The sequence below is a fragment of the Corvus moneduloides genome, chromosome 14 (genome assembly GCF_009650955.1).
Source record: "Corvus moneduloides isolate bCorMon1 chromosome 14, bCorMon1.pri, whole genome shotgun sequence".
Classification (NCBI taxonomy): domain Eukaryota; kingdom Metazoa; phylum Chordata; class Aves; order Passeriformes; family Corvidae; genus Corvus; species Corvus moneduloides.
Window position 1 is genome coordinate 15,236,644 of NC_045489.1, and position 9,230 is coordinate 15,245,873.

The window sequence follows — 9,230 nt, forward strand, 5'->3', positions numbered from 1 at the left end:
AACATTGCAGAACAAAGCAATTTTTCTGTTTTAATTGGAAAACCAATTTTTTTTTTTTTAATTTATAAATATCAAATTAAATATGGCATCTAAAAAAGCCTCAAAATATTTTTATTTATCTGGAAACACTTTCATTCTTTTTCTCTGTGGGGGATTTAAAGATCAGTTGTTAAAAGCTTTTCTGAAAAACAGGAGTTCATTTCCTTCCAGCTGATGCTGCTCATTCACACAGACGCACTGTCTTTTGGCAAATTCTATTTGAGGTGAGCCTCTTGTGAGCCTCTTGTACCCCTGGCTGCCACAACTTGTTGCTTTGCTTTTCTAGCAGGAACACTTTCACCTGCTTACTTAAGCGTAATGCTGGTTGACTTTTAGCATCTTGAGCCTTGTGGAGCCAGGGCCAGGCTCAGCTCAGCCCAGGCAGAACTGAGCTGAGGGAGAGCTGGCTCTGTGCCCAAAGCAGCAGCACTTCTGTCCCAGTCTGGCAGCAGTGCTTGGGGCTGTATCACCACTGCTTACAGCTATGGGAGACAAATGTTCCAATTCTCCACACTTGGAGGCAAAGCTGAACCTCAGTTTTGTACTAAAGATGCTGCAGGAAGTGGCAAGAGGTGTAAACCCTTCTCAGTGAGGTGCTCCTCGACCTGTGTCTATGCAGGTGTAGTGGTTTGGTCCAAAATACTCATTACTGTTTATCTGCTGTGAGATAAGAATTAGGAGAAATGCAAAACAGGCACCAAACTTGAAAGAATATAAAGAAGTTTATTAACAGACCTAAAAGAAGAAAAAAAATTATACCACCTTCAGAACTCTCCTCCTCCCCCCACCTTCCTCCCTTCTCCCACTGACAATGTGAAAAGACAACCCTTTAAGATGTTCAGTCTGTTACCACTTCCATAATAACCTTGTTCAGTCCATTTAGAAAGAGAAGTCTCTTCTTGCTCATGCTATGAAAACAGTATCACAACGAGACAGCCGCCCACTTCCAAATATTGTTCAGTCCATTTAGGAAGAGGAGTCTCTCTGCCTGCGTGTGAGTCCTTTCTCCCGACTTGCAGCTTTTCCCGCAACTGCTTTCGAGGGTCCACTCTTGAAGATTTTTGGGGTACAATTTTAAGGTTGAGCCGTTCAGAAACAAAAACAGAGGCCCTTCTCCTTCCCTGGGAGCAAAGGGTCTTCATCATCTTCATCTTTAGGACTATCTCTGGGAGCATCTCTAGGAACTGAGGTTTTCTCCTTTCCCATTTGGAGCAAAAGTCCTCATCTGGTCCATCTCTGGGGACTGAGGTTTTCTCCTTTCCCGTCTGGAGCCGAAGTCCTCATCTGGTTCATCTCTCCCTGTCCAAACTTCTCATGAAATTACAGCTGCGTCAGCATCTGCCTATCTCAGCGCAGGTGCTTCTGCTCACGAGTTGAACACTCCACCCCCCATATCTTCATGGAATTACAACAGGATACTCTGGTATATCATAGCTTCACAAAAGAATTTCAGCTTTAAGCATCTCCTCTCTCTCTTCCCTCAGGTTTTCAGCTCTTCACAGCAGTAAAAGGGTTAATCTCACCTCGGCCTTGCAGCTTTTCAGCTGGAATGTTGAATGTTTCTTATCGCAGTGGAGAGGGGGGAGAGCCGAGCCGCTCCGGCTGCTCACGGCAAGGCAGTGGGGGGGGTTCCATGGCTGGAACAGGTCCATGGCTCCAGGATGGCCGTGGCCCGGCCCGGCCTGGCCCAAGCAGGGCCTGGCTGGGCCCGCTGGCCCCCACACGGGGCCCGCAGCCACCTGTGCCAGCGCCGGAAACGAGAGAGAGCTTGGAGGGGGAGTTTGCCTATTCTTAAATGTGGATCACAGAGGTGATCACAACTTTAAGTGGCTTAGAGAATTGTCCATATCCAAACTGGCCAGCTGATAGGTTCTATCAGTTCCCAGAGGAAACTGTAAGCACCCCTTAGCAAGGACGTCCCTTCCGGGACTATGCTTGCTAACCTATGACAGCAGGGCTTCTCTTTTTCCAGAACAGTTTAGAGCTTTGGGTCTAAATATGAAAACATGCAATTCCTTCTTCTCAGAGATCTTGTTTTGATCCCAGAAGGCATTAGAATAAAGAACTTTGTGGCTCAGCATCTGGTCTCTGGCAAAGGCTTTGAGGAGATGCCTCAGGAAGAGTGTCAGAACAGAGCTGACATATGTCGTCTCCTAATACTTCTCATTTCCAGGAATTTGGTGTTAAAAGAATTCCTGAGCTTGGTGTGGTTTCTGTTTATTCATTCTCTGTCAGTTAGCCACCTACAAAGCAGGGGAACAGCTGCTGTTTGTTGTGTACTTCAGTATTTGCTGCCTTTTCTCATAGCTGGGGGAAGGAGTGAATGATCAATCCCACTTCCCCTTCCCCATGCTCATTGTGGGTTTGAGAGACTTCTGTCACATCCCCTCCAGACATCTCTTTGCAGACCAAGGAGCTTGTCATTGTGTAGGTGCAGTTACATCAGAGGCTGTGGTGGAATGTGGTGGATAAACACAGTGCCTTTACAGTCATGGAATAAAATCAAACTGTATTCATTCTAAAAAATGACAATGTGCATTGGGATGACAGTTACTTGTGTTCAAGAATGAAACCTGCAAATTCTAGATGTAAAGTTGTTCAAATAGGCATTAAAATTACAGATGTGGCAGCTTAATGGTCCTCTTAGCATTCTGATAGATGTGGGTATTTTATTCAAATATAGTCATGTTAAGCTGTGTCAGTGAGGATAGCTGTTGGAATTCCTTATATTCATGGGGGGAAAATATAAAATAATCTGTGTTTTTTAAATTGTCTCTAGGATCTTCTGTGTGCCTTCTTTGCTCCATACTGCAGGAAAATCATGTCTGCTCAGTTGCTGCTATATCGAAATAACATCCTCATCTCTCAGCTCTTTTCATGATCTTTGATGGCTTTTCTCAAAGCTGTTCTCTCAGGCTCTTTTTATTATGAGACAATCTCAATTTTCATTGAAACAAAAACAAAACCCTACAGCCTGCTTGATGGCAGAGGGCAGCTGTAAAAGTGCACAGAATACTTTAAAAGGTTTAAAATTAAAGGCTGATGAGAAGTCCAGTTAAAGCCAATATCATGACTTCTTGAGTTTGGCCTAACAAATTTTGGAACAGTTAGCAATTTTTCAGAAGTCCTATGCAAACTTAAGGTACTGTTGTGAATACTGGCATACAAGGATCTTGCAATTTCACAGCTGGAATCTTGAGTAGACTCTAAATGAAACACTTTACAATTAAATCATCCTTCAAGCATCCTTCTTCAGCTTGCAGCCTCTTAGATCTTCATTGTGAAGCAAAATCCTGCATTCCTCTTGAAGGAGAAGTAAAGATGGGGGAGGAGGGAAAAATTAAGATTCAGCTGTGAAAAAGAATTTAGATAAGTAAATGTGTGGCCTCTTTCCTAATCTTAGTACAAATGCTATTTAATAAGATACCAACAACATTCAATTAACATTAATTTATGCAAGATGCTACAAACCTATTTATGTGAGGTCACACTAATTTAAAATATTAGAGGTGTAATTACAGATGGGTGTTGCTAAAATAAGTGGAACAATACGTTTAACTCACAAACATTTAGAAAAACATCAAGAAAGTGTTCCCATCTGCTGAATGATCAGACTAATTTTACTTTACATCAGCCCTCCTATTAGAACAATCAGTTTAGGTAAGAAAGGGACACCTTCATATTCGCTGCTGTCTTTGATTTGCAGCACACACACTCTAGCTTGAGAAAGAGTAAATGAGTTACAGGTAAACACTGCCCTGCTCTTCAGGGGATTCACACTTGAACTATTTAGTTGTTTCATGGATTTATGGTGAGGGTGATTGATCCAGCAGCAGAAAGTGAATAAGAAAAGCAGTACCCTGCTACAGTGGGGATTCTGTAACACGATGTATCTAACAAGGAGGCCCGTGGGAAGGAAATAGATATGGACTGATTCTTGATAGATGCTTCAGAGAGATGTTTATTTCTCCAGCCGCATGGCCGGGGCTCAGCGGAGGAACTGTTCCAGTCACGGGACCAAGGGTCCTTCTGCCCGCGCAGGGAACACAAACCAACCAATGGGGAACGAGGCTGAGCAGGGGCAGGGAAACCCCGTGTCTGTGCCCTCAGGGCCCCTCTCCCAGGGCTACATGGCGGGGGGAAGGGACCCCGACATTTCACCTGTTTATTTTTAACAAAAGGAGATTTAAAACTTAACTTTAGATTTAAAACAACTGGATAAACATAACAAGAACATAAAAATAAAATAAAACAAGCCACCCTTCTGAGTCTTTAAATGTCCAAACAGATTCTCTGGAACATCTTAAGGCTGACAGAAGGGAGACAGGACTCTCTGAACATGCTTTGTGGGGAAACTGAGGCAGGAGAGGGTTTAATTTCTTCCCTCCCCCTTTTCATCCCCCACTCAGCATTGGAAAGGGATTTTTGGGGAAACAATTGGCAAGGGCATGGTTTTGTGAGGGAAACCATGGATGAAAAAACGGATTGGGAATACACTGGGGGTAATAGGACATAGGGTAAAAGGGAAAGGTGGGATTAGGAAAGGGAGACTGTAGGGGGGGCTTATAATATTGTCTAACATGACTACGATTTTTAGCATATATACTGCCTTTCACAGGAACACCATCAGGCCCAGTGACCTGCGATGCTTGTAACCCTCTTCTACCTTGTATAATTTTGAATTCCACCACCTCTCCATCTCCCAAGCTTGGGATGTATTTTTCAGGGTTATTCTTTTTAATAGCAGTTCTATGAACGACTATGTCTTGCTGGCTGTCACATCTCGTTATAAAACCATAATTTTGTTTAACATTATACCATTTTACTATTCCTAAAACCTTAGCTACGGTGATCTTTCCCTTTTTCCGAGTGGCTGCTGTTTTCTGTCCCGCTGCGTTTTTGCTTTCTCTTTCACTTGCTCCCGTGTTGGAATTTCCAGGGCTGCTAGTGCTGCCGGGGCTGCCGGAGCTGCTCGTGCCTGCGCGCTCTTCCCGGGGTCGCGTTCGGGGCCGCGCGGTCCGGGCCGCGCTGCTCAGTTCTCCATGCGTCGCCTCCTTTGGTCGCAGCTTCGCTGCCGCTGCCAGGTGCTGCACCCACGTCTCGGCCGGGCCCCCGAGCGATGACTCCCCCGCGCCCTGCTCCAGCGCACCTTTCGGCTGGGCGCGGCTCTGCTCCTGCCGCCGCCCTCTACCACCGGTGCGCTGCCCCTCTCAGTTGGGCGTTCACGGGGCTCGCTCCACCACGCGCTGTGCGGGGCCGGGCGGGCACCGCCGGGGTCACCCCGCTCCTGCTGTGCCTCGCTCCGCCACCGACACTGCGGCTTACGTGGCTCCGCCCACGCATGGGAATTGCCTTGCTGGTGCTCTCAAAGGGCTCGGTCCACGTGGCCTGGGTCGCACAGTCCCTGAGGCACGTTTCCCTGAGCCAGGACATAGCTGACATTGCTCAACAGTCTCGGTAATTAAATAATATTCACGAAAATATTCTTCCATCGGCATATATTTTGACTCAAAAATTAACTGTGTCCAAACAGTGTTCCAAAAGTCTTTGGTAAGAAATCCCAAGAAACAGAAAAAGATCTTAACAACCGTTCCAGGAAGTGTTTCAGTTCCTTTTGAGCTTGAATCAAGCTAAATTTTACAAATCGTTTTTCAAGAATCATTTCAAGTTTTAGATAAATGTCCATATGCGGCTCTGAGAGCCAAGAGTCTTCCCACGGTTCCTCCACGGTTTAGATATGGAATAGCAAAACAAAACCAAGAAGAGGAATCCAAAGTTTCTTTACTCACAAACCAGTCGCTTAGGGATCGGGGATTGTTTTGCTCGCAATTCGCCACCATTTCTTACAGTGGGGATTCTGTAACACGATGTATCAAACAACAAGGCCCTGGGAAAGAAATCTATATGGACTGATTCTCGATAGATGTTTCAGGGATGTTTATTTCTCCAGCCGCATGGCCGGGATCTGCCGAGGAACTGCTGCAATCACGGGACCCGAGGGTCCTTGCCCCCGCAGGGGAACACAAACCAACCAATGGGGAACGAGGCTGACCAGGGGCAGGGAAAGCCCATCTCTCCCACCCAGAGCCCCTCTCCCAGGGCTACATGGCAGGGGGGAAGGGACCCTGACAGTACCCAGCAGATTTAAAATCTGTGACATTTAATGTGTAGCTGATTTGATAAGAAAATGGGATAGGAATTCTGGTCTCCAGGAATAATGTAATTTAGTGAAGCGTAGAAATAAGTACTGAGTTCTAAGACCCTTTTAGTTCATTTACTCCATATTGATGTAACCTTACTATATTAAATGCAGTGGCATTTACATTTTATACACAAATAAGATGAAAAACAGTTCTCATGTATCTCTTCCAGCACTAAAAAAAATCTATTCTCAGACTTTTCCATGAGACCAGTTGTGGCAATCATTTAAATTCTAGAAGCACTTAAAGCTCTGCAGAGCTTTAGTAGGGACAAATTAAAGATGTTTTTAATTCATGTCCATAATGAATCCATAAAGGGACTTTATTCCAATCTTCATGATTAATACACCACTGTATTGTGTCTGAGACAAATAACTTCGATATTGACCAATTTAATACATTACTTCCTCTGCAATTAATCATTATGACAAGTTTTCTTCTAATTATTAAAAAAAAAAATCTATAAAAAAGAAAGAAATACCAAAAAAAAAAGACAGCTGCTACATGCATAGTAAGCTGTTGCTGGCCCAGGATGACTGCTGGAAGGGGAGGGGGGATTCCATTTTTCATCACACATTTGAGTAAGGAATGAACAGGATTGAGTTTTCTGGGTTATGATCTGGCCAGTACATGCATTTGGTTTTGCTATGGCTAGCCTGATCTCCATATTGCCAACAGTAGCTTATTCTTGCTTTCTATGATTTTAGAAATTGAGGAGCTTTCCATGAACCCAAATTCTGCTGTGCAATAAGCTCATCTGCTTGCCACAGGACGCAGCAACTTCTGAATACATGGACTTCCAGAGTTCACAAAGTTCACAAACTAAACCCTGTGTTCGCATATGCCCCTCCCAATTTATGCACCATGGAAGGAAATTAAATAATGGCCTTTTCTATCTACTGCATAATAAACCTTCTCCTTCTTTCTCTCCACTAAACTTCTTGTACATTACTTGATCATCAGCTGAATCAATTATTTATAAGAAGGAGCCTATAACCTTTTTCTCTTGGCCTCTATATCTCCAGGGTATTTGATCTATTCACAGAAAGTCGTCTCACTTCCTGAATTCCTCTTTTTGGAAATCAAAGGTCAAGAAGAACCTGCACACCTGCTCTATCTTGAAGTGTATCTCATCTCTTCTCCTTTTTTGTGTATTTTTCTCCTCTTCCAATTTTACTCTTTTTTGTCTTGTATTCACTGGGCTCTGAATTCCTACAAGAGATCCACATGTGCTCTGTTAACTATGGCACATGTCCACATGTGAAATTATTGGCAAACAAGCTATCAATTGCATTGCAGGAGTAGCTGAATGGGTGTTATTCTATCTGGGGACCTGTATTATTTTGAGTGGGAATTTAAGCCAAATGGCTTCAATCCCACTTGACAGTACTTTAACAACACGGAATAAAAAAACTCCTTTAGCAACAAGTCTGATGTTTGGGGTAGAATTCATAAAAAGGATGAAAAAAAAGAATGGACAATGTTAAAGCTTCATAGAATTTTCTCTATGGAGTCCAACTTCCCAAACCCAAAAACTGCTTCTGGGAATTTCCACTGGGAATGTTTCTTCCCTCGAACATGGAATTGTAACGGTGAGACCCCATCACATTTGAGCTCTGGCTGTAAGAACAGACAGCTTGGCTCCTACACTGGCCAAAACTGGAAGCCTGAAAAATCAGGACAAGCTTCATAAGTAGCAGGTCTTGAACTGACATGGGTCGGGAGGATCAGAAAGACCTTTAGGGAGATGATAGGTCTGTGAACAACACTGTAAAGATCAAAGTATCATCCTAGATGTATGGAGTATGTAGCAATGTTAAGTTTTCACAGTGCATGTTGTGTTGAATGGGGAACCCCTTCACTAAACCTGAGATGAGAACCATATAAAAATATAAAAAGGAGACACTAGTTCATGTAACACAGTTCTTCAGCTGAGATACATATTGTACAAAATCATCTCAACTACACACCTCCATCAGGACACAGTGAACAGTGAGGTTTTTTCTCCCTAATTTCATCGGTGGAAAAAGAGAAACTTCCAGCTTCCAAGTAGAGAAAGTTGTTAGTAAAACAGAAAGGAAATTGCTCAGCAGCAGTGCGCTGATGTGGTGTGTTGTTCACTAGACCCTCTGTTCTAATGGGAAGGTGGAGGGGTGGCTGTTCTTCCTGTACCTGCACCAGCTGTGCAAAACAAGTTGATGACTGAATATCACGGTTGGTAGGTTTGTAAATTAAACCTTAGCAAATAATTTCCTGCTCTTTGTGTTAAGTATCCTTTTCTTCAGTGATCACAAGTGGTGCTGAAGTGGCATCAGTTTAGTGCTCCCCCCCTTGAAAAGTCCTGTTAGAAAGTTACAAATGATAGCACCCAGACTTAAAACCTACAAGCTTGGGAACAGTGTCTTGAGTCTTGTTAGTGCTGATAGAGCAAGAAATAAAAAGGAGAAAATTGCAAGCCATCTGCTTCTTTATCAAATTTCTCTGCATATTCTGCACAGATATCTGTGCTTGAGCATGTTTATTCCAGTCAGGCAAATCACTGACACCCCATTTATATTAATTTCTGTAAATAGTAGACCCAGATGCCTGAGGCAGAAAGTAATATATGAATTTGTAATTATTTTAGGTCTCAAGTAGTCATAACTGTGAAGTGCTCTGTCCAGCAGAACAGATAGTGTAACAAAGAAATATTCTGAACGTTTGTTGTCTTCTTTTTATTCCTCCTCCTCCTCCTCCAGGTGTCATATTTGATATCCAGCTGCTATGCACACAGCTTCTTCCTTTGTCAGGGATCTGTGGCTTATGTCTACAATTTCAAAGGAAAAATGTGAAAAAATGTGTGATTGTTATTGGAAGCAGCATAGTTTGAAATAAATATTATACTTTTCACAGCACTTCAGGAAGCTTTTGTACACAGAGCCCCCAAATATCCATTTGTAAGAATCCCAATTTGATCTTTTTCTGTCTGGAGTGCAAAATGGGAGATGAGGT